The sequence below is a fragment of the Equus quagga genome, chromosome 11, assembly GCF_021613505.1.
Source record: "Equus quagga isolate Etosha38 chromosome 11, UCLA_HA_Equagga_1.0, whole genome shotgun sequence".
Lineage (NCBI taxonomy): Eukaryota > Metazoa > Chordata > Mammalia > Perissodactyla > Equidae > Equus > Equus quagga.
In genome coordinates this window covers 99386169-99413625 of record NC_060277.1, presented here as the reverse complement: position 1 = coordinate 99413625, position 27457 = coordinate 99386169, and positions in this window count along the sequence as shown.

Genomic DNA, 27457 nt, shown 5'->3' with positions numbered 1-27457 from the left:
ACGGTGGTGACATGTCCACACCCAGGATCCGAACCAGCGAACCCCGGGCCACCGAAATGGAATGTGTGAACTTAACCGCTGCCCCACCAGGCCGGCCCCTAGAGTACTACTTTCTATTTAGGTATACCAAATTTGTTTGATTTATTTTCTGACCATTCCTTCAACTTATCTCATTTTTATTCTAAACTTGTCTCCCCTCCTCAACAAGCTTGGAATGGTCTGTAAATGTAACGAGTTCTCTGTTATCTACTTTGATAAAGTCTCAAACACTAACTGCAAAAGAATAATTATTTTTCTAGGTATTTAAAAATGCAATTATTAGGATTTTGATTTCCATTTCCTTGCATACTGGTGATATTAAAAATATTCCTAGGGGCCAGCCAGTGGCACAGTGGTTAAGTTCACACATTCCGGTCCTCGGCGGCCCGGGGTTCGCTGGTTCAGATCCTGGGTGCAGACATGACACCACTTGGCAAAAGCCATGCTGTGGTAGGTGTCCCACGTAAAAAATAGAGGAAGATGGGCATGGTTGTTAGCTCAGGGCCAGTCTTCCTCAGCAAAAAGAGGAGGATTGGCAATAGTTAGCTCAGGGCTCATCTTCCTCAAAAAAGAAAAAAAAATTCCTAAATGATAATTGGCTATATGTGTTATCTTTCATGTGAAATACTTGTCCACGTGTCTTGCCTATTTTTCTATTTCATTGTTTGTCACTGACTTGTATGAATTCTTTCCACATTCTGAAAACTAATCCTTTGTCAGTTATGTGAATTGTAAATATCTTCAAGTTTGTAACTTGTCTTTCTACTTTAAGGTGCCTTTTGATAAATAAAAGTTCTTTTACTATAGTCAAACATACCAAATATATTAATCTCTTCTTTAAAACTCAAACTTTTTTTGCCTTATTTAAAAAATTTTCCCTATCCCATACCATTTCACACTCACGCAATTAGCAAAAAATTAAAAGCCTAAAAATACCAAATGTTTATAAAAGTATGTCATAATCCAATCTACTTATTAATCAATCCAATTATGTGTTCCTGAGGCCCAATCTTTTAGTACTTTATTGTTAATAAGCAAAAAACGATGTTTTTATAACATGTTTTAAAGCTTAGCTCTCCTATCATTTGTAATTAATCTGACCAACATATAATTTATATCCAAGTTTGTAGACCCTTAAACTAATAATGAAAACATAAAACTTACCATCAATATCAACAGTCTTTAGTGCCTTTCGCATTTCTGAATCACTTATAGAAATCTTCAAGATGCAATGGATCATTGGCAGATCATTCACATAAATCTTTCCACTTCTAATTTTACTAAAAATTTTACAGGCTTTCTGAAGCGCTGAATACACATAACAAAACAATTAATTAAAAGGAATAATTATCCTTACCTTAAAATCAATCTTGTGATTTCTTTAGGTATGTCTGGAGCCAATGACCTTTGAGTCTACAAGTTTCCTAAAGAACTCTCAGAAAATCAGAAAAGTCATGCAAGCCTCATATAGGCAAAGGTTTCCACAGCTTTCCCTGGGAATGTTAAATCCTTCTTCTGTGCTCCCATATCACTTAGTATGTATCTCAGTCAAAGCTCTTGGTATTGTGATTGCTTGCATGTGTCAATATCCTCACTAAACTGTCAGCTTCGAAGGGGCAAGACGTTTCATTCTTCTAGTTCTGATGTCTAATTCAGAATAGATTCTCAAAAAACGTCTGTTGAACTGAATTGGGTTTAGTTCAGTGGATGCTACACTTTTTTTTTTTTTTTTTCAGAAAAAGAGGCGATAGATGACAGTACTAAATACCATAGAAAGACTAAAAAATGGATAATAGTGACTTTAATAATAGGAGTTTTAGTAGAGTATTGGATGTAGAAACCAGATTTCAGTGAAATGAGAAGTAGAGTAATTAATGAAAAAAACTCTTTCGAAAAGCTTCTCTGAAAACCTAGAGTATAAAATTGACAAAGTCAAGTCCCTAAGGAGGCAGAAAAATCAAATCAAAGAAAAAGAGAACTGAAGGGATTAGTCTCATGAAAGGGAATCTTTTCCAATGAGACGACAGGGAAAGATGTGGACATTATTTATAGAAAAGTTTATAGGTAGGAATGGCAAGAAGTTAAGGAAGATTCTGCCAAACAGACTTTATTAACTCTCTATGAAAAAGCAAAGTCATCTCTTAAGAGTTAAAGGACTAGGTGATAGGATTGAGAATTTGAGGAGAGTCATGAAGGTTTGAAATAGACACAAAGGAAATAGGACAGGCATCTGATCGAAACACAAATGGAAGGGCCAGCCCGGTGGTGTAGTTGTTAAATTCATGCGCTCTGCATAGGCAGCCCTGGGTTTGCTGGTTTGGATCCCAGGCGTGGACCTAAACATCGCTCATCAAGCCATGCTGTGGCGGCATCCTATGTGCAAAATAGAGGAGATTTGTGGCTACTAGAGACATGGGGTGGGGAGTGGGTGAACCGAATGAAGGTGGTAAAAAGGTACAAACTTCTAGTTATAAGATAAATAAGTACTAGGGACGTAATGTACGACAGGATGACTATAGTTAACATTGCTGTGTGGTACATTTGAAAGTTGCTAAGAGAGTAGAGCCTAACTTTTCATCACAAGGAAAAAGTTTTTTTTCTTTTTTATTTTATCCATATGATATGATGGATGTTAATTAAAATTATCGTGGTAGTCATTTCACATTATATGTAAGTCAAGACATTATACTGTATACCTTAAACTTGTACCATGTTGTATGTCAATTACATCTCAATAAAAGTGGGAAAAAAACACCTAATATGAAGACCAGGGTTAAGGTAGAGAGGAAAAATATAAAAACTGACTCCAGAAATATAAATGAGAAGCCCAAGATATGGAGAGCTCAGTACCAAAAAAAATGAGGGATACTTTGAGCCTTAATATGAAGGTACCAAGGACTAAATTCCAGTAAAATCAGTGACTCTAGTGCTTACTAATTTATTCATATTATGTAAGATCCAGACTTTTTTCCAAAAAAACTTTGAAATAGAATAAGCACATATGTTATATTTTGCCTATCTTACCAATTCAACTAAAGATATTTATGAATTAAATATCTACTTGCTTGCTCACAGATTGCAGCATTTGCCATGTCATATAACATTAGCTGATATCATAAGCCATTAGGAGTAAAGAAAGAAACACTAATTACTGAAACAATTCCTACAAAGCACACAATCAGGAAATTTGAGAAATTCTAGAACCTATTATTACCACTTAATTGTTGTGAGTGTAAGTGTCCATGAGGTACTTCATCATATAATGTATCGTAGAGGTTAGAAAGCCTTTCCTTTTTCCTGTCAAAGAGACAGCCACATTAGAAAGCAGCAAAAAAAAAAATACACAAAATACATAAAATATTGATGTCATTTTGCCAAAATATTAGCAAGCCTATCAATAGCCTGAGATTCTCTAGTCTCTTACCCCATAAGAACCTTTCTGAAAGAACTGTCCAAGTGATAGTGAATTACATATTCTTCACTCGAGAATTCCCACCTTGTTTCTTTTAGATATTTCTCTATGGAGTAGAATTTACCCTCATCAGTAAGTATTGCCCATGACCCACCATCCTTTGGCTGTGGTCCAATTTTTCGTGTTCTTAATTCAAGTCACAACAAATTTTACAGAAAGTTATTATAATAAGGCAAACAATAATATCTTTAAATAGCCAAAGAATCCCAGATCCCATAACCTGTTAATAAAAACATCTTGAAAATATGATTCATCTAATCCCATTGCATGTAAATAACTGAAATCATAGAATGCTAATGCTGGAAGAAATCTTAAGAGTCCATCTAGTACAAGATTCTTATACAGATGTGGAAACTGAAGCCCAGAGATAGAAAGTGAATTGTACAAGAGACTAAGCTAGCATGTGAGGTCAATCAGGACTCAACTCTAAGTCTTTCAATTCAACTCTTAGCACTACATCATCCTTACTAAGAACATTGTCTCTTAGTTTGCACAAACTATTTGGCATACTTTATGTGGAAGGGACAGATGATTCTGGAAAGAAAAATCTCAAATCTGAATACAACATATAAGGAATAGAATACAATGATTTAAATACCGAATAATTGAGGAAGATGTACAAAGGGGCAATAAAGTCTTGTGAATGCTGTACTGATTCGGCAACTTGCATAAAGAGTTTTCTTTCCTAGTCATCTTCTCCTTTGACAGCTTCGCAGAGGAAGAGGCAATCTAGAGCCAAATGCAAAAGTGTTGGTTCCTGAGATCACACTGGTAAACCAGCATTCTTGGCCAACAAACCTCTTAAAAGATAATTAATCACACCTAGGCTCCTCACTTAGCTATGCTTCTGATGTAAATCACTTTTTGTAATTAAATTACAGTTTTACTTACTAAAATTTTAAATAAACTATACAATATTCTATGAAAAGCCACATTTTTCTTAAGCATGCAATGAATCATCTCCTAACTAATATTGTGTCAATTTATAGTAATGGATTTTACAAAGTAGGGTAAAGCTATGGTATAGTGAAGACAAGACCACCAGACTCTAGGCTACATACACAGGCTTTGACTATATGAGCAAAATAATGTGTGGAGAACCAACACAGTTATTCAAATAATATAGGTAATTTTGCTTTAAACGATCCTTATGATTAATAAAATTATAATAACCACTGATAAGAAATTAACATTGCATGTATAAATGATTCAAAAGTAGCAAGCAGCTAGGTGGATAGAAAAGTGTCACTTTAGACCTAGAGTCTTGACTTTTAAAGATCACACAGATGTAGAGAGAAAACTCTCAATCCATACATGGTTGATAGGAATTGGTACTGAGATCCCACATAGAGCCAAAATCTTCAAAAGGCAATATTCTCAGCAACAGTGGGCTAGAAAAAAGCTTATCCCTCAACAGAAGGAGTATGCAGAGTAAAATCTGTCTTCATCTCAGCTTCAGGTTGGAATGAAAAAAAAGGAGAGAGAAAAGAAAGAGTATTCCTCTTGATTAGTTATAACCATAGCTCTACCCACACATGAGTTTAGAACCAGAGGCAAATTCAAATTCTCTTGGAGGAGGACACTCTAAATCCAGACTCATCATGAGATTCCCACGTATTTAGATCAACTATATAGGAAAGAATGAACAAAAAGTATAAGTATCCAAGGACACAGGTTAATATGGGTGAGAATCAGACAAAACAACAAACAGAAGATTTAGATCCCCCAAAACGTCATATATTAGGTTTATCAGATATCAACCTTAAAACAACTATGGAACATGAGCAAAGAACAAGACACAAAGCAAATTTTAAGAAGAACCAGATAAAACTTTTAGAAGTAAAAAATACAAGCACTGAAATTAAAATCTCAATGGACAAGTTAAAATGCAGATTAGATTCTACTGGAGAAAGAAAAAGTAAATACAAAGTAGATGGAAGAAATTACCCAGAACAAAATAGAGAGAAATAGATGAAAAATATGAAGCAATGTTAAGGAACACAAAGAACAGAATAAGGTCTAATATACATCTGATAGAACATCCAAAAAGATAGAATAAGGAGATTGAGAGAGAGGAAGTATTCTAAAAGATAATGGATTAGAATTTTCCAGAATTGAAAAAAGGCATGTATTCTCAGATTCAAGAAGCACAACAAATATCAAGACAGAGAAATAAAAAGAAACATACACCTAAGTATATCACATAGTGAATAGAGTAGGTTGAATGGTGGCCCCACAAAAAGTATGTCCATACTCTAATCCCTGGAACCTATGAATGTGACCTTATTTGGAGAAAACGTCTTTGTAGATGTAATCAAGTTAAGAATCTTAAGATGAGATATACAATGATGTGCTTATAAGAGAAAAGTAGGGGGAGACTTGAGATATAGACACAAGGGAGAAGGCCATATGAAGAGCAAGATGGAGGCCACGATGAAGTTGTGCTGCCACAAGCCAAGGAATGCCTAGGGTCATTGTTACAACAGCAGAGATGTTAACAGAGAGCATTGTAATAAAAATACTGGTCTAATGGAGAAAGAAGGGGGAAAAAATCATATTCTTCTGAAAGAGTTCCTCATTTAATTTTTTTGAATTTTTTTTAATTTAAAAAAAGGAGGAGGAGGAGGGGTGAGGAGGAGGATCTGGGGGAAGATGAAGAAGAAGAAATATTTAAGACTGTGACTTGGACTAAAATGTAATGGCATGTTTGAGGGCTAAGGATAACACTTGAAAGTAAAAAGAAATATTTCCAGATCTTTATTTACCTCAGTTCTTTCAGTATGCAATTGTGCTTGTAAACTTTTCTTTCTCCTGACGTTTTTCTCTCTTGAAAAATCAGAGGATTTTTCTTCTCCACATAGGCATACTGATGTTTCATACCTAAATTGCACAGAAAATTGGAATAATTCCTGCCTTGTTCTTTTCCTTGCTCATCTTCTTTTTTTCATCTTTTATTCATGGAAATTTTCAAACATATACAAAAGTGGACAGAATAACATGATGATCTCCCCACGTACCCACCACCCAGCATCAATAACGTACAATCCTATTTTATCTATATCCCTATTCTTGCTCCCATCCCTTACAGTTTTGAAGTACAATCTAGTATCATATTTCATATTAAATATATTAATATGCATTTCTACAAGTTTTTTCTTTCAAAAAAATATTTAAAATACCATTATGATACCTAAAAAATTAACAATAATTTCCTAACATCATCAAACATCCAATCAGTGTTCAAATTTCCAATTGTCTCATACATGTCAAAATTTTTTAACATTTGCATCAGGATTCAATAATGTTCCCATATTACAGTTGGTTGGTATGTCTTTTGGATCACTTTTCATCTATAGGTTCTCCTTCGATGTCTTTTATTATTATTATTATTATCATTATCGTTATTGTCAGGTCATCTGTCCTATAGATTTTCTGCAGTCTGGATTTTGCTAACTGTATTACCATGGTTATAGGATTCTAAGGACTTGATCAGATTAACACTCAAAAAAAGGTTTTTTTGACAAAACCACTACATAGGTGGTGGTGTTTTCCCATCAGGAGGCATATAATGTCCAAGTGGCTCTCTATTTGTGATATTAGGAGCGACTTATACATAGTAACTAGATTCAGTAAATCATCAGGGACTGCAAAATGGTCATATTCTAAATCTATCATTCCTTCTTCACTCATCAGCTTGAAGATTTCTATAAAGAGAAACTTTTTCTTATGTACTATTTGGTTACCCAGTAGTACGGTTCATATAGAAAGGCAGGATAATTTTTTATTCTTTTCCTTTATCTATCACTTTTCATAACAATGACTTGGCTGGCTTATAACCTCCAACAATGATAAAATAATTTTTATGTCATTTTGAACACGTGGATTTAAATGCATTAAATTCATTTTAATTCCCTGCAACTATTATTCTTATTGATGCTCTAATTTTCTCATGTGTGGTGGGAAGAGGTGGCAGCCTCTTCAAGGAGGCTCCCAAGTCCTTTTGGTATATCCCTGGTAGCAGTCTCTGTTAGTTTCCTTATTTCTGGAAGACAAGATGCTCCAGTCTCATCTATACACTTCCTTTCTCAGACCTGCAATCAGACATATCTCCAAAGAAATGGTTCCTTTTAATAAGAAATGATACTTCAAGACTAAAGTCTGGCCACTACAGGCTGAACTTCTTTTTAATAATTATCCTGCTCTCTTATGACTTGGTTTTCTCTTCTTTCTGCTTCTTTTCCCTCTTCTATTGGACTGTCAAAAGCTTTTGTAACACAAACATCCCATAAACAATATAACAATGAGATGACTACAATAAGCCTCCATTAAATTTGAAAGAGAAGATCTCCTGGAAATTGCATACTTTGCTTCAAGTAATCCAGAGTAGATTTAAATTTCAAGGACAACTCTAAAATTATTTTTGTGCTCCTGGGACCCTGTAGACTAGGCAGGATTCTGAGAAAGGCTAGATCTGAAACTTGTCTGCACATTGGAATCAGCTGAGAGCTTTGAAAAAATACTGATATCTGTACCTCATCCCCCAAAATTGTGATTTAATTATTTTGGGGAGTGGGCTGTTATTTGGAATTTTTCAAAGATACTCAGGTGATTCTAACATGAAAACAAACTTGAGAACCACTATGACAAACCCCTCGGCTTGTTTCTACCCAGAACTCACATCAACTGGGCTGTAACTCAATATTTTAGAAGTAATAACTTATTCTTCCTTGTATGCAAACTAAAAGCTGTTTAGCAGAAGTGGTTCCTTCCTCTTAGAGTAACCTGCCATGTAAGGGCTGCTTAGGTGATACATAGGACGTGACTGCATTAAATCTACAAAGCTTTAGATAAACTTAGCCCTAAGCCAAATTGTGAAATAAAGGAAATTTTTATTATGCACCCCATTCTCCTTCCTTAGTAGGTATCTTGCCCTTTTGACATTCTATCCCTTTAAATCCAAACCCCAGAATTCCTAACCTGAGAGCCCCATTATCTTGCTGTTAGCCCCTCGAAGCTGTCCCCTCTGCTGTCCTCCACTTGTAAAGACAATGACTTTAACCATTTTGACTATGACCCAGAGTATAAATATATTTTCTATTGAGATGTAGTACACACATACAGAGAGAGAGAGAAAGCTGAAACAATTTCTCAAAACAATATTTATCTTTATTATGTGAAAAGCACTCTAATGTCTTCTTTTTTTTTTTTAATGCAGTGGACCTGATTCCTTTTTTTTTGTTTTTTGAGGAATATTAGCCCTAAGCTAACATCTGCCACCAATTCTCCTCCCTTTGCTGAGGAAGATTGGCCCTGAGCTAACATCCATGCCCATCTTCCTCTATTTTATATGTGGGACACCTGTCACAGCATGGCTTAATAAGCAGTGCGTGGGTCCATGCCCAGGATCTGAACCAGTAAACCCTGGGCCACCTAAGCACAGAGTGCAAACTTAACTGCTACACCACTGGGCCAGCCCCTTCAATTCTATTCTAATTTCTTTTTTTAAAAAAATACTAGCAGCAACCTCCTAAGTTGATTTCACGACACACAAGAGTCACAACCTAGAGTCCACTGCTACTTTATATCCCCCATCCTCTCCCCATTTATCCCCACTGATCTTTACTGAAACTGATCTTTACATTTCTGGAATAATTATGGCTTCCACTGCACTAAACGTTTTGTTTTTGTTTTTGTTTTTTGCTGAAGGAGATTGGCCCTGAGCTAACATCTCTGTCAACACTTCCTCTATTTTGTATGTGGGTCGCTGCCACAGCATGGCTTGATGAGTGGTGTAGGTCCATGCCTGGGATCCAAACCTGTGAACCCAGGCTGCTAAAGCAGAGTGCATCAAACTTAACCACTAAGCCACCAGGCCAGCCCCCAAATGATTTTTTTATCTTTTATCATTTTTTTTAAAAGAATGTGTGTTTTTTAATTATGGGATGATTCAAATATTTTATGAGATAAGAATGTGATAATTATGGGACTACTGTCATATATGCAGTCCATCATTACTGAAATGTCATTATGTGGTGCATGACTGTACACCACTAGAGAAAATTAACAAAGTGCAAAGGAAGAGTGCAAGAGAGGAAAAAAGGAACAAACAAACTACAAAACAGCCAGAAAACAATTAACAAAACAGCAATAGCTAAGTCCATACCTATCAATAATTACTTTAAATGTAAATGGACTAAATTCTCCTATCAAAATACATACAGTGGCTGAATGGATAAAAAAACAAAACCCATGTATATGCTGCCTCCAAGAGACTCACTTCAGCTTTAAGGACACACATAGACTGAAAGTGAAGGGATGGAAAAAGATATTCCATGCGAAAGAAAACCAAAAGAGGGCAGAGGAAGCTATAATTATACAGGCATACCTTGTTTTATCGTGCTTTGCTTTATTGAGCTTTGCAGATAAAGCATTTTTTAACAAGATCCTCCACCATCAAAAAAGATTATGACCCACTGAAAGCTCAGATGATGATTAGTATTTTTTAATTAAGGTATGTATATATTTTTTTAGACATAATGCTTTTTCACACATAATAAACTACAGTATAATGTAAACATAACTTTTATATGAACTAAGAAACCAAAAAATTCATATGACTTGCTTTATTGCGATATTCACTTTATTGCAGTGGTCTCGAACTGAACCTACAGTATCTCTGAGGTATGCCTATATTAGACAAAATAAATTTTAATACATTCTAAGCCAAAAACTGTAACAAGAGACAAAGAAGGTCATTATATAATGACAACGAGGTGAATTCATCAGGAACACATAGCAATTGTAAATATTTATGCACCCAACATAGGAGTACCTAAACATATAAAACAAATATTAACAGATCTGAAGGGAGAAATAGACAGCAATACAATAATAATAGGGGACACTTCAATATCCCACTTTGGACAATAGATAAATCATCCAGACAGAATATCAAAAGGAAACATTGGACATAAACTACATATTAGAACAGATGGACCTGACAGACATATGCAGAACATTCTATCCAACAGTAGCAGAATACACATTCTTCTCAAGCACACATTCAAAGTTCTCCATGATAGATCATTTTTTAGGTCACAAAATAAGTCTTTAAAAACTTACAAAGATTGAAATCATATCAAGCATCTTTTTTGACTACAATGATATAAAACTGGAAATCAATGAAAGAAGAAAACTGGAAAAATCACAAATGTGTGGAGATTAAACAACATGCTCCTGAACAACAAATGGGTCAAAGAGGAAATCAAAAGGGAAATAAAAAACATCTTGAGGCAAATGAAAATGAAAACACAACATATCAAAACTTATTTGATGCAGCAAAAGCAGTTCTCAGAGGGAAATTTATAGTGACAAATGCCTACATAAAAAAACAGAAAGATGGGCCGGCCTGGTGGCACAGTGGTTAAGTTTGCACGTTACGCTTCGATGGCCCAGGATTCGCCGGTTCAGATCCCGGGTGCAGACATGGCACTGCTTGGTGAGTCATTCTGTGGCAGGAGTCCCACATATAAACTAGAGGAATATGGGCATGGATGTTAGCTCAGGGCCAGTCTTCCTCAGCAAAAAGAGGAGGATTGGCAGCAGATGTTAGCTCAGGGCTAATCTTCCTCAAAAAAAATTAAAAAAAGAAAGAACTTGAATAAACAACCTAACTTTACACTTCAAGGAACTAGAAGAAAAACTAAGCCCAAAGTTAGTAAAAGGAAGGAAATAACAAATATCAGAGAAGAAATAAATGAAATAGAGACTAAAAAGACAATAGAAAAGATCAATGAAACTAAGAGCTCATTTTAGGAAACGATAAACAAAATTGACCTCTTTAGCTAGACTAAGAAAAAAAGAGATTCAAACAAAATCAGAAATGAAAGAAGAGATATTACAACTGATAACAGAAATAGTAAAGGTCATAAGAAACTACTATGAACAATCATACGCCAACAACTTAGGTAACCTAGAAGAAATGAATAAATTCCTACAAATATACAAGCTACCAAGACTGAATCATGAAGAAACAGAAAATCTGAACTGATCAACTATCACTAAAGAGACTGAATCAGTAATCAAAAACCTTCCAACAAAGAAAAGTCCAAGACCAGATAGCTTCCCTGGTGAATTCTACTAAAGATTTAAAGAATTAATGCCAATGGTTCCCAAACTCTTCCCAAAACTTGAAGAGAAGGGAACACTTTCAAACTCATTTTATGAGGCCAACATTACTGATACCAAAGCCAAACAAGGACACTACAAGGAAAATTACAGGCCAATAGCGCTGATGAACAGAGATGCAAAAATTCTCAACAAAATACTAGCAAGCCAAATCCAACTGTACATTAAAGGATCATACACCATAATCAAGTGGGATTTATTTCTGGGATACAAGGATGGTTCAACATAGGCAAATCAATAAATGTAATACACCACTATGGAAGAAAAAACCCAGGCCTCTTCCTGTGTTTCTCCTTTACTCTCACACTACTACTACACTCACAACACTTCTGACCCCAAATGTGTGGGGATTTTCACCTCACCAAGTAATTCTCTGCAACACTAGTTGGGCATCCTACAATTTAACACAATTCTGACACTATCTACCCAGAGATACCATCAAATCCTACAGGATAAGTGTTCAGATTGCCCCCACTCCACTTCAGAAGCCAATTGCAAGTGCAGATTGTTATCTGTGCTTCTGACTGAAGCACAATCAGAGTTTGAAGTTATGGTGTATTACCCTCCTGAATACCCTTGTGGATATATTCACCAACCTGGAATATCTCCAAACCCCATACTATTGGGATTTTTATAGAGGCTTCTTCATTGTAGGCATTATCAATTATTAACTCCATTTCAAGCCCCTCTCCCCTCTCTGAAGAGCTTCTAGGTTAGTAAACATATCTATCTACTAAGAGGGTGACACATCCCAACTCCATGGGGACAGAAGTTCCTGTGCTTGAGACCCTCCCAGGCCTCTCCCTATGTATCTCTTCATCTGACTGTTCATCTATATCCTCTATCATGTCTTTTAATAAACTGGTAAACGTTATATAAGTGTTTCCCTGAGTTCTGTGGGTCACTCTAGCAATTAATTGAACCCGAGGAGGGGGTCATGGGAACCTCTGATTTGTAGCCAAGTCAGACAGAAGTTGTGGGTAACCTGGAGACCTACTATCTGTGATTGGCATATTAAATGGCAGGGCAGTCTTGTGGGTCTGAGCCCTTAACCCATGGGACCTAACACTGTCTCCAGGTAGATAGTGTCAGCATTGAGTTAAATTGTAGGACATCAAGTTGGTGTCACTGAATTGCCTGGTGTGGGGAAAACCCACACATCTGGTATCAGAAGTGTTGTGAGGGGCCAGCCCAGTGGCACAGCAGTTAAGTTCACACATTCCCCTTCAGCAGACCGGGGTTCGCCAGTTTGGATCCTGGGTGCAGACATGGTACCACTTGGCAAGCCATGCTGTGGCAGGTGTCCCACATACAAAGTAGACGAAGATGGGCACGGATGTTAGCTCAGAGCCAGTCTTCCTCAGCAAAAAGAGGAAGATTGGCAGCAGATGTTAGCTCAGGGCTAATCTTCCTCAAAAAAAAAAAAAAAGCGTTGTGAGTATGGTGGAAGTGTGCAAGTAAAGGAGAAACAGGGAGAAGAACTGAGGTTTTCCCTAATATAACCACATTAACAAAAAGGATAGGATAAAAATCATATGATCATCTCAACAGATGCAGAAAAAGCATTTGACAAAATTCGACATCCTTTCATGACAAAAACTCTCAACAAAGTGGGTATAGAAGGAATATATCTCAGCATAATAAAAGCCATATATGACAAACCCAGAACTAACATCCTACTAAATGGTGAAAACCTGAAAGGAACAGGACAAGGGTGCCCACTCTTGCCATTTTTATTCAACATAGTACTGGAAGTCCTAGCCAGAGCAATTAGGCAAGAAAAAGAAACAAATGCACCTAAATCAGAAAGCAAGAAGTTAAATTGTCTGTTTCCAGATGGCACAATCTTCAATATAGAAAACCCTTGAGATTCCACCAAAAAACTGTTAGAACTAATAAACTAATTCAGTAAATTTTCAGGATAAAAAAGTCAATATACAGGGGCTGGCCCTGCAACCGAGTGGTCGGGTTAGCAATCTCCATTTCAAAGGCCTGGGATTTGCCAATTCGGGTCCTGGGCACAGACCTGCACACCGTTCATCAGGCCATGCTGTGGTGTCATCCCACATAGAAGAGCTAAAATGCCCTACAACTAGGATATGCAACTATGTACTGGGACTTTAGGGAGAAAAAAAAGAGAAAGACTGGCAACAGATGTTAGCTCAGAGCCAATCTTCTTCACCAAAAAAAAAAAATCAATATACAAAAATCAGTTGCATTTCTATACACTAACAATGAACTCTCAGAAAGAGAAATTAAGAAAACAATCCCATTTACAATAGCATCAAAAAGAATAAAATACTTGGGAATAAATTTAACCACGGAGGTGAAAGATATGAATGCTTAAAACTATGAAACATTGATGAAAGAAACTGAAGAAAACATAAATAAATGGCAAGATATTCTATGTTCACAGACTGGAAGAATTAATATTGTTAAAATGTCCATATCACCCAAAGTGATCTATGGATTCAAAGCAATCCCTATCCAAATTCCAAGGCCATTTTTCACTGAAATAGAATAAACAATCCTAAAATTTGTATAGAACTAAAAAAGACATCAAAGAGCCAAAGCAATCTTGAGAAAGAAACCATAAAATTTCTAGAAGAAAACACAAGCAGTAACACTCTTTGACAGCAGTCTTGGCAAAGATTTTTTGGATTTGACACCAAAAACAAAGGCAACAAAAGCAAAAATAAACAAGTGGGACTACATCAAACTAAAAAGCACCTGCACAACAAAGGAAACTATCAGCAAAATAAAAAGACAACCTATGGAATGGAAGAGAATATTTGCAAACCATATATCTTATTAGTTAATATTTAAAATATACAAGAAACTCATACAACTCAATAGCAAATAAACAAACAACCCAATTAAAAAATGGATAAAGGACCTGAATAGACATTTTTCTAAAGACACACAAATGGCCAACAGGTATATGAAAAGGTATTCAACATCACTCATCATCAGGGAAATACAAATCAAAACCACAAAGAGACATCACCTCCCACCTGTTAGAATAGCAGTCATCAAGAAAACAAGAGAGAACAAGTATTTGCAAGACTGTGAAGAAAAGGGAATCCTCATGCACTGCAGGTGGGAATCTAAACTGGTGCAGCCACTATGGGAAACAGTATGAAGAGCCCTCAAAAAATTAAAAAGAGAACTACCATAAGATCCAGCAATTCCACTTCTGGGTATATACCCAAAAGAAGTGAAAAACAGGATCTTAAGAAATATCCGCACCCCCATGTTCATTGCAGCATTATTCACAATAGCCAAGATACAGAAACAATCTAACTATCTGTCAACAGATGAATGGTTAAAGATGTGGTATAAATACAACAATGGAATACTATCCAGCTATGAGAAAGAAGGAAATCCTGCCACTGCAACAACATGGATGGACCTTGAGGGCATTATGCAAAGTGAAATACGACAGAAAAAGATAAATACCATAGGATATCACTTATATGTGGAATCTGAAAAAGCCAAACTCACAGAAACAGAGAATGATGGTTGCCAGGGTATGGGGGTGGGGGAATTAGGGATATGGAGAGGCTGGTAAAACAGTATAAATTTTCAGTTAGAGATGAATAAGGTCTGAGGATCTAATGTATAACATGGTGACTATAGCTGATAATACTGTATTGTATAATTGAAATTTGCTAAGAGAACCAAACTTAAGTGTTCTCACCAAAACAAAAATTAAATAAATAAATAAAGGTAGATATGTGAGGTGATGGATCTGTTAATTAACTCAAAGGTAGTAAGAATTTCACAATGGATACATAAATCATCACAGTGTCCACTCTTACAGTTTTATTTGTCAAAAAATAAAGGGCAAACACAGACCTATGGACAACTACTCTCCTACAACTGGAAGCCTATGATAGTTTATAGGCTTCCACATGGCTATGAGAGAAGTGAGAAAAAGTGTAAGAATGGGTATCTAGGAAATAAAACTAAGCTCCAGAAAGGATGGCCACAAATATGCATGATCCTTTATACTCAGTACATTATGAGAACACATGAGCTACATTTTTGGTTTTCTTAAACTTGCAAAAGAATAATTCAATTAAGTATGCTCAGAATTTAACTTACATTTTTCTGTGTTCTAGGCTCAAACCTCTAATTTCAGGAGAAATTCTTTTCTCTGTTCTTTTAGAAAACTTGATGTATTTCTTGCTATCAATATATATCGATGGCAAGTGGGTTGCAAAAGAATTACAGTCATCTTCTGATAAATTAGTATTTTCTTCTGCCTGGGGAGAAATCAAGAGCCACAGTCAGCTATGTTCTCTTTACACATATAAATTAAGTAGGACATTCTGGCTCAAATTATTCATTTTAGATCAATATTTTCTCTAAAAGCCAGCCCTAGTGGTCTAGTAGTTAAGATTTGGTGCTCTCACCCCCATGGCCCAGGTTCCTTTCCTGGCCAAGGAACCACATCACCCAACTGTTGGTAGTTATACTGTTGTGGCTGCATGTTGCTGTGACGCTGAAAGCTATGCCACCAGCATTTCAAATACTGGCAGGGTCACCTATGGTGGACAGGTTTCAGCGGAGCTTCCAGACTAAGACAGACTAGGAAGAAGGACCTGGGCACCCACTTCCAAAAAAATTGTCCATGAAAACCCTATGATAGCAGCAGAGCATTGTCTGACATAGCGGTGGAAGATGAAAGCATGGTGCAAAAAAGACCAGGCAGGGTTCCACTCTGCTGTACATGGGGTCACTAGGAGTTGGAATCAACTCAACAGCATTAACAACAAAAATTCTTTCTAAAATGTTGCTTTGCTGTTAGGTCTACCAAAGGGAATTTTGTTGAAAACGTTCATTCATTAGTGCCTTAGTCCAGATTAGGTATATATTCTAAATGCCTCCAACTTTCCTTTCTGCATTATGCAGCTGTAAAATGCACAGCATTCACGAATGTATCTAACATTTATTGAATCTAATTCTTAAGGCATTGTTAAAGTTAACTTCATTAAAATTAAAAATATCTACTCTGCAAAAGACACTGTCAAGAGGATAAGAGGACAAGCCACAGGCTGAGAGAAAATATTTGCAAAAGATATATCTGATAAAGGACTGTATTCAAAGAATGTTTATTTTTGTATATTCAAAAATTATACAAAATTCTCTTAAAACTCAGCAATAAGAAAAAGAACAACCCAATTAAAAAATGGGCAAAAGATCTTAACAGATACCTCACCAAAGATGATGTACAGATGGAAAATAAGCACATGAAAAGATGCTCAACATCATGTTATTATGGAATTGCAAATTAAAACAACATAAAGATACCACTACATATCTATTAGAATGACCAAAACCCAAATTACTGACCACACAAAATGCCCACAGGATGTGGAGCAAGAGGAACTCTCATTCATTGCTGGTGGGAATGCAAAATGGTACAGCCACTTTGGAAAACAGTTTGGTAGTCTCTTACAAAACTAAACATTCTCTAAGATACAATCCAGCAATTGCACTTCTTGGTATTTACCTAAAGGAGTTGAAAAAGTGTGTTCACACAAAAACCTGCACATGGATGTTTATAGAAGCTTTATTTATAATTGCCAAAATTTGGAAAAAACATGATGTCCTTCAGTAGATGAACGGATAAATAAACTGTGGTACATCTAGACAATGGAATACCATTCAGTGTTAAAAAGAAAATGAGCTATCAAGCCGTGAAAACACATGGAGGAAACTTAAATGTCTATTACTAAGTGAAAGAAGTCAGTCTATAAAGTCTACAATCTGTATGATTCCAACTATGTGACATTCTGGAAAAGGTAACACCATGAAGACAATAAAAAGATCAGTGGTTTCCAGCGGTGGGAGGTGAGAAAAGATGACTAGGCAGAGCACAGAGGGTTTTTAGGGCAGTGAAACTATTCTATATGATATTATAATAGTGACTATATGTCATTACACATTGGTCCAAATCCACAGAATGTACAACATCAAGAGTCAATCCTAATATAAACTATGGACTTTGGGTGATAATGATGTGTCAATGTAAGTTTATCAACTGTAACATCAAATGTATCACTGTGGTGCAGGATGTTGATAGTGGAGAAGGCTGTGCATGTACAGCAGCAGGGGTTATATGGGTACTCTGCGTACTTTCCACTCAATTTTGCTGTTAATCTAAAACTGTGATAAAAAATAGTCTACTAAGAAAAAAAAGAAAAAGCTATATCGCTTCTAAATAGACCTCTCCACCTAAAAAAAGGAATTAGAGCTTAGGAGGAATAAACATGTTTAGAAAAAGAGGAATGAAGTTAGAAATATTTTCTCTTGAAACTTGGCTGTTTGCTTAAAACAACTGGACTGCATCTAGTTGATCAAAGGTGCATTAGTTTTTAATGCCTGAACAGATCATACAGGCAATTATAAAGCGGATTACCAAGGGAGTTCAGAGAGAACCTCTATTTCCAAATGAGATGGAAATCTTTTAGAATCTGCATACATTTGTTTTACAACAGAGGCACACCTTTAACAACTTGTTTCAAAAAGGAAATGTGACTTACTGCCTTGATGAGAGTTTATTACGAATAATGAAAGGATTCCTAGAGAAATGAGACCCAAAGAGAGAAAAATGACCCAAAATGGAAACCAGGGGAAAAAAAGGGAGGGGAATCTAAAAAGACAGAGGAGCACAAAAACCTGTTATCAAAGGCTAGATGAATGGAAACAGTCAAATAGTTAAGTAAAAACTAACAACACAGAAGAGAAAAGGAAGAAAAGAATCTTTGAAACTCTACGGTTAAAGGTGAACCATCTGTGAAGTTCAAACTATATAGCCTAAGGAAAATAAACTGCTATGATATTTTAATACTGTTAATTTTTTAAATTTTTTAAGAATTCACTTTCAAAATCAGTTTATAAGGGTACAATCAACAAAGTACTATTTGTAAAAAGATAGAACAGATTAAAAATACAGATATGCTATAAGTTACATATCTCAGTACCTAGCAAGAAGCCCTGAAATTGTTTTTGGATTTATAGTATAGGCATATGTTTTACATGGTGGCACCAAATCCATTAAAAGAATAAGTTTAAATTATTAAGACTCTCAGTTGACAATGCTGAATTTTACCTGAGCCCTGCACTCCTGGAAAACAGTGAAGATTAAAGGAATCTCCTCATCCTTTTGTGTTCTGGAAAATAGCTTACTGCAAAGAACCACCCTTCCCCACATGATTTAGATATGATTCACGATGCTCCCCTTGTTTACCTATGACAAGACCAAACACTTTCAAAATTCCCTTTCTTTGTCTCATAAATGATTAGCTGAATTGTTTTATCCCCACTGATTAATCAGAACAAAATACTTATTAATTAAACTTTGGTTAAGCTTCTCTCCTCTCTCCAGGACCCTGAACTTTGACCCACCCTCAGCCTGAGCCAGCATACAAACCCACCAGAGAACAGGCTGGCCTCCCGGTAAAATATTCTCTGATCTAGTTATCCCATCATGCCACTCTTTCATCCCACTTCTCCATATCCAGTTATTCCTAGCCTTGTTTGCTCCTCTCTATAAAAGAAAACCCCTTTTTGCCTAGCCCTTGAGTTGCTTACAGATCTTATGGTCACAGTGTTCTTTCTATTGCAATTGTTCCCCCCTCCTCCTATTTCAATAGTCCCTTTCCTCCTTGCAATAATCCTTTTGAACAAAGCCTCTCTTTATTAAGTCCATATTTGTTTTTTATTTGACAGAACACTGGCCAATACAAGAATATTCCCTAAATCACAGATAAGAAAGCTAAAGAAACTTAGTATCTTTTATATTACCTTTTGGTTAGACTCCCACATCATTAATTACATTATATACAACCTCTCGCTTACGTTTAAATCCTTTGGTCTCCTGAAAAATTATCCCAGTCGCTATCCCCAAAAATACTCTCAGTATACACCACAGATCTCTTGATACGACATGGGTTGCTGGGATGAGAGTTCAATATATGTCTACTAAAAGAGCTCAAAAGTCATCTCAGTTGTTAAGCAAGATCCTATGACTATATTACTCTATGAATCTGCTTACTGATTATGGATGTGAGGTAATGTAAACTAATAAAAAAAAGAAAAAGAAAGAATCTTTGGAAACTATTTGAAAAAAATACCTGGTAGAATAAATGTACTTTAGTTTCCATCTTTCTGTTTAGAGGTAAATTCTGCCCTGGAGGACTTAAAGGCCTTGATGAACAAGTGTAAATGAGCAACAGCACAAAAGGATTTCCTGCCAAAAACAAACAAAAAGAAAGAATCATGTGCCTGTTTAGGAGACTTAAGGAATTATATTTACCTACCTCAAGTTATCCCTTCAATGTAACACTCACATACAGCATAACACCTAATAGATATTTCCCAACCTAGATATGCATACAAAAGCTAAAAAAAGCAGTTCAAAAATCATAAATCACAGGAGATAATCCAGTCTCTTAACTTTATCTTTTGTGGTATAAGGAGCAGTAGAAAAATCCAAATTCAAATGAATCAAAAGCAGACAAATCGAGTTATGTATATTTATTCAAATAAACCCAGAGAAGCAGAACTACTAACATGGCAGTAATAGCTAATATTATTAAATGCTTACTGTGTACTAGACATTATGATAAACACTTTTACATGAATTCTTTCATTTATTCCTCACAACTATACTTTAAGGAATTATCATTACCCCTATTTTACGGATGAGGAAAATAAAGACTTAGATCAAATTGCCCAAGTTTATACAGCCAACAAATAGTGGAGTTAACTCAGGCAGCCTAAATCAAGAGCCCATGGTCTTCAGCATCATACAACACTGCCTTTCAAAACAAAACATTTATTGCAAACAAAAGATGTTTTACCCTGTTTTAAACCAAAGATTTCGACATTATGCAAATGTGATAACCAACTTTACATACCAATTTTAGAAATTTCCAAAATTTTCAGGCTTTTTTACTCATATCTAAGTCACATTTGATGAGCTGTTTATTACATTGCTAGTTATATTACATTAGTTGCAATTATCAATGCCTTTTTCATATTGTGAAGTTTAACTGCAGTATTTAGTATTCTGTCTTATAGGGAGACAGTACTTTAAAATCATTTATTTCTGAAATATGTCATAATAATTGCTGTTGAATGTGATATGTCCAACATTCCCAGAATTCAAAACATGTTAAAAATAAAATGAAACCACATTAAAAATACCCATCTCACAAGACTTTAGGAGATTACACAGGTTTCCATAGCAACCCACTCTACGTGACTTCTTCTAGATCTTCTTTAACCAGTTCAATCTTTACCTCTAAACTACTTGGTATAGCACTTATTGTCTTCCCTATTTGTAATGTCTTCACTATTCAACTGGCATTAATCATTTGCCTTGTATTTTTATTTAATTATCACACATATAGCTCTTGTATCAACTATATAGCCTAAATTTCTAAGGAATGGACTGGTATCTTATCATTCTTTGAATTATTTCTCACAGTACCAAGCACAATGTTATATGTATATAATGAGGGAAGAAAAGAAAGGAGGGAAGAAATGAGTGAGGGAGGGAAGAGTGAGGGAAAGAAGAGAGGGAGGGAGGGAGGAAGGAGGGAAGCAAGGAAGGAAGGAATTCCCTCTTTATTGAGCTTACTTACCAAGAGTTCTTAAGTTATCAAAGAACTTAATTAAGAGAGTAAGCATGATTTAAATAAACCCTAGAAGGAAGAACTGTTTCATAATTTATTGATCTGATTATCGAAAAGTTGGCAGGTCTTAATCTACTGGATAAATCAGATACCACATAACCCTCTCTAAGCTAAGAGAAAAAAATAGCACAGTAAGTCTCTTCTTCATAACTTTGACAACAGAATTGTTTCTCAACTCTTTCAATACTATGACATACATGTGAACTTGCAAGGACAAACCAAGAGAAATGAAGAGCTGTATCCCTCTTTACCAATCATCTACCCATTCATCCTTCCATCCATGAATTCAGCACATATATTATGCATGCTTCCTATGTTCCAGGCTTTCTTCCAGACTCAGGGGATATAGAAAAAAAAAACCCCTGCTCTCATGGAGCTCTCTAGTTGGGGAGAGAGACAATAAAATAGATAAGTAAAATATGTAGTATGTCATCTGTGATAAGTACTAATAAAAAAAGGTAAGGCAGGGGAAGGGAATATGAAGTATGGCACTGGAGGAGAGATGCAGGGAAGAGATAGGGTAGCCAAGGAAGACCTCACTGAGAGACAGACTTGTTAGTATAGACCTGAAGGAATTAAAGTAGGGAGCCAATGAATATCTTAGCGAAGAGCATTTCAGCCAGAGAAAAGCAAGTACAAAGGCTCTGAAGCAAGGAGTCTGAATGCTCAAAGAACAGTAGGAAGGCCCATAAGGCTGAAGCAGAGAAAGCAAAGGGGAAAGAGGGAGGACAGGACATCAGAGAAGTCAAGGGAGGGAGGCAGATCACGGAGGGCTCCTAGATCATCGTAAGAACTTTGGCTTGTACTCTGAGGAGATGGGAAGCCAATGGAGAGTTTTGAGCAGAGAGATGACATGATCTGAAGTCCTTTCTGAAAGGATCACTCTGTTGCTATGAGGAGGGAAAATCAGGTGGGTTTGGGTTCCTGAAAGACAAGTGAAAAAAAGTACTTCAAAAGAAGAGTGAGTAATCAACTGTGACAAATGCTGCTGTTAGGTCAAGATGAGTACTGAATGAGCCATTGGGTTTTGCAACATGGAGGACATCAACGATCCTACAAGGAGCCATTTCAGTGGTATGGTAAGGAAAAAATGTCCCTAGAGTGAGTTCGAGAGAGAATCGGGTAGAGAAATTGCAGACAGTCAGAAGAGAGAACTCTTTCAAGGAGTTACACTATAATAAGAAAGAGAAATGAGGTAGTAGCTGAGGGGTAAATGGGATTATGAGGGTTTAAGATGGGGAAAAATAAAGTCATGTTGATAGAAATAATCCAGTAAAAGAGCAAAAACTGATCATATCGGAGGGGGAAATTACTGGAAAAATACTCTCAAGTAGGAGAAGGGAGATGGGATTTAGGGCACAAGGGAAGAGTCTGGCCTTAGCTAAGAACATACTCATGGTAATAGGAGATATGGTAGAGTAACTGGGCATCATTACACACAGAAGAGGTGAGTAGATGTGGTTGTTTAAGCTTGTGAAAATCATCTCTGATTGCTTTAGTTTTCTTAGTGAAACATAAAGCAAGGTAATCAAACTAAGAATGAGAATGTGAAAGGTGGTACTTGAGGTTTGAGGAGAAAGGTATAGTTATAAAACAGTCATCTAGGAGAGAGGAAGTATTAACAGCCCAGGAGAATCTGATATGATTGCTGGGCAGCATCAAGGACCCCTTGAGGTTAACGCTCGTGAATTTAAAGTGAAACCAGTAAGGATGGTTCAATATGGGAATGGTGGCACTCAATAGGCAGAGATCCAGATTTAACCTAGGGTTTTGATTTAGGCAAGAAAGTAAAATGAACTGAAAAGGTGATAAAGGAACTGGGGGGATGCAAGGGAATGGTTTTATTGACAGTGAAACAAACTGAGTAGGTGAGTGGGAAGGAAAGACAAGAGAGGGTAAAGTGATATTAAAAGAAAAAAAAATGTAGATTGAGGGGCTGGCCCGGTGGCATAGTGGTTAAATTCACGCACTCCACTTCAGTGGCCTGGGGTTTGCAGGTTCAGATCCCGGGCACGGACATACACACCACTCATGAAGCTGTGCTGTGGTGGGGTCCCACATACAAAATAGAGGAAGATTGGCACAGATGTTAGCTCAGCAACAATCCTCAAGCAAAAAAGAGGAAGAGTGACAAGAGATGTTAGTTCAGGGACAATCTTCCTCACCAAAAAAAAACCCCCAAAAAATCAAAAAAAAAAAAAAAGAGTAGATTGAAGATTCTGGTGGGGTCCACAGATTGTTAGAGTTGGAGTGTACCTGAAAGATAGGAATGTGCTGGTTGGACAATGGGACATGTTGGAACTATGAAGAAGGGAGAAAGTAACTGAGGAAAGGTGAAATTATTGTAGGAGGAGAGGGCAGGAACTGAGAAAACAGAGTATTGGAAAGATCATCTACATGAATACTAAAATCAGAAGAATTATGACAGTAGTGTTAGAGCAGCAGAAAGCCAGCTGAAATCTGACTGCGACAAGGAGTGGTATTGGGTGACATAATCTGATGACGTGAGATGCAAAACTGAGCCTTTTGAGAATGGGAGGAAGAAACATCTGGAAGCAGCTATGAGAATCCAGAAGGGCATCTATCTCCCCTCTGGTCCCAGTAGTTCTAGAAAGAGAGAAAATAGCCACCACTAGCCATACCCTAAATTCTGCCCACCACACTCCCACACACACACTATCCTTTCTGGTTTTCCCTTGCGTCTTGGTTGTCATCATCTGCCTCATCAAAAACTCCAAAAAGAACTGAAGAAATTCCAAACTCTCTGAAACATCAAAGGTATTTTTTAAAGTATCACGATTGATTCATTTCCTATGCAGACCAAGCTACAAGGGTTTTCCAATCCTTGCCAGAGTACAGAATTTTCAAAATTTTCCAATTTAGTAGATACATGTTAAAGTTGAGGTGGGGGAGGATTCCTTGTTTACTGTTACATGAAATCACAGAACGCATAACAGAGCTCAAATGATCTTAAAAATCTTTCTAGTCTAAATCCCTTATTAAACATGAGGAAACTGATGCCAGAGACATGGCGACTTGCTCACACAATATACACTACAAGATAGTCGCAAAATTCAGTTCTCTAACTCCCAAATCCAGGGACAGTTCCACTAAATTCCACAGCTTCTCAGTAAATCAAGAGGCCAAGCTGAGAGAGAAAAAGAGAATCTGACTCCAAAAGTCCATCATAACACTCGATTTTGCTTGGCGCTTGAATGTTTGTTTACCTTGTGCTCTCACAGTCGTCCTTTCTCACTTGGTGAGTTATCACCACCTCCACGGAATAACTCGCTGCTTCTAACACCTAAGGGGACATCCCTTCACACAGGACTTCCCACTCTTCCCCTCCCGACCGCTCCCCTCGCACGCTGCCCGCGCACTGCAAACGTCCGTCCACAGCCACCGCCTACACAGCTTCCCCGCATCTACTGCCACCAAAGTTCAACATTAAATGTATCACCCTGATCGCCCATTACCGTCTTTAACAAACGCTGGGTCACCATCCACTTCACGCAGGAGCCGGTGCTGGGGAGGACTCCGCAAGGCTCTGCTCTTGCGAAGCTTAGCACTTCCTTGGGGGAAAAGTAAGCAGACGCGGAAACAAGCACAGAAACTACCGCCATTTCTGCAGGACCTCCGGATCCGGCCCAGTCACCCCTCACTCGGCCCCTTGACCGTCCCGTCACCCCGCTGCCCTTTCTGGAACCTTCCCCCATCTCCTAACTGTTCTACTTGTCCCTCGCACTGTGTTGCACTCTCCCCCTTCAGCCTAAGAGGCTCTTCCCCTCACCCCCATCGCCTCAGAGAGTCTTGCGCCCCCCGACCCTGCCTCCGTCCCGAGAAGCCCACCGTCGGGCCCCGGGCTCCTCGGGCTGTCCCCACTCCCACACGGGCCCCAGGCCAGCTCCTCCGCCGTCGGCGGGTCAGCGCTTCAGGCCTCTCAGCGCCTCGCGCCGCACGACGCTCCCGCCCACCGCCTTCCCAGGCTCCCGCGCAGCGAGGCCCCGCCCCCAGGTCACCTGACCCAGCCCGACGCTCCGCCCATCGAGCAGCCCGCGCCGGGCCAGCGCGAGAGCCGGGCCGCCGGTGCTGTCACGGCGCGGGAGCTCCGGTCCCGTGGGGAGCGGCCGAGCTCGCCGCCGCCTCCGCGCCGCCTGGGAAGCGCTGCGGCCGCGCCCCTCCGCCCCACCTCATAAAGGCCTGTGACCTCACCGCGCCGGGGCTCGGCGGCCGGGACGCGAGTGGCGGGGCTCCCCTCTGCGCTTTCCTTACGCACGCCCCGCCTCGGTTTCCTTCTCCATCCTTGACGTTCCCCGCTCTGTTCATTCTCTGGTGCACTGTCCCTCCCTAATCTGACCCCTTCTCAATTGTATCTTCTATGCATCCTTTGAATGCCTCCCGCCCTTCCTTTCTTCTGAAACATTCCATCCTTCTCGGTTTCTACTGCTCAATAATGGAGAGCGGCTCGCAGCCATTTGTCCCACTACTTTGCTGAAATTTGTTCCAGGCTACCTTTCAGCGGACTGACGCTTACTTTTGGAAGAGAAACTTGTTCTTTGAAAGTTAACTTTTCTTTTCGTGACTCCTGCAGATGAAATGATATTGGTAAAAGAAAAGACACAAAGCGATTTTTCCTGGCTTTCCCCACTTATGTCTCTAAAAGGTTGTATAAATCCAATTCGGTGAAATTAATCATTTTTAAAGTTTGCTAAAGTTGTAAGTGCTGTGTCAAGGAAAGAGCATTTTGAAAATATTCCCCCCCCCCCAAAGCCCACGATTTAAACTATCTTTTCTTTACAAACGTATAGATAAATTTGTTCTCATTGATCCACCTGAGCACTCTCTCTATGATTTACATTGTGAGGAATAAGCATGGGCTTTAGAGACAGAGCTATCCAAATTCTGATCTATTTATTTACTATATGCGGTGGGGAGAATTACTTATGTTCTCTAAGCCTCAGTTTCCTCATTGTCCCAGGATTGTGATAATTCAAAAATGTATATGTAGTGCTCAATAAATGTTATAATAGTTAATTCCTTCAGTGATACTACTGTGCTCATTTGTGTCTTGAACCCTACTCGGTAAGCATTTTTTTAGTACTTTTAAAACGTTTATAGTTTATCTCCCTAAACGGTCTTTATTCTAAGTGCTGAGACTATGTCTTTTATTTTTGTAAACACCCCACCCTCCATTCCCTACTTCTCCACCCTCCAGCCTATTTATGATATTAATGGAATCCACTCATTTTTCACCTATTCATAAAGCATCAACTTCTAATGTGTAAGGATTGTAATAGGTTCAGTTTGTATACTGATCAAAACATTGTGGATACTTAACAAATCTTAAACACTTGTAGTTTTTTATAGTGAATCTACTGATTAGTTAGTTACTGTATTAGTCAGTTTCACAGACCCCCAATTGCACTAAGGGTATATTAATTAAGATTAGATTCTTTTACCAGTAACAGAAAATCCTTACATAATAGTGACCTAAGCAAGATAGAATTTTCTCTCTCACATTGAAGAGGTCCTGAGATAGACACTCCAGGGCTAACATCATGTACCATAGTTGCAGGGACATGGGCTTCTATTTTATGCTACACTGGTTTTCATTCCAGTGGTGGTTTTAAGGGAGGTACCTCAGAGTACCTCTCAATCAGAGAAAAGACTCTGAAGATTTTAAGGTTATGCTTTTCGTATCCTCTCAAACAATAGAGCTTCTAAAAAGCTTAAGGTATTTGTCCTCCAGCAGAAGCCCAAGGTAGAGAAAGATTTATCTCAAAGATATTTATGGGTATGTCTTTTATCTCATAGACTGAAACTCAGTAAGATTCACAGGAGATTCACAATTTTTAAAAGGGCATTGTATTGTGGAAACACTGCCAGCTTGGGCTGAAAGAGATAGAGTAAAAAAAGGAAAGAGGCCTTTGGACTCTCCAGTTCTATAAGCGGGAAACAGACTGAGAAAACTATGTATGTGCAAACACATGCTACCTTTCATGAAAAAAAGGATGACTTAGAGGATGAAACCTGGAGCCTAGAGGGTAGA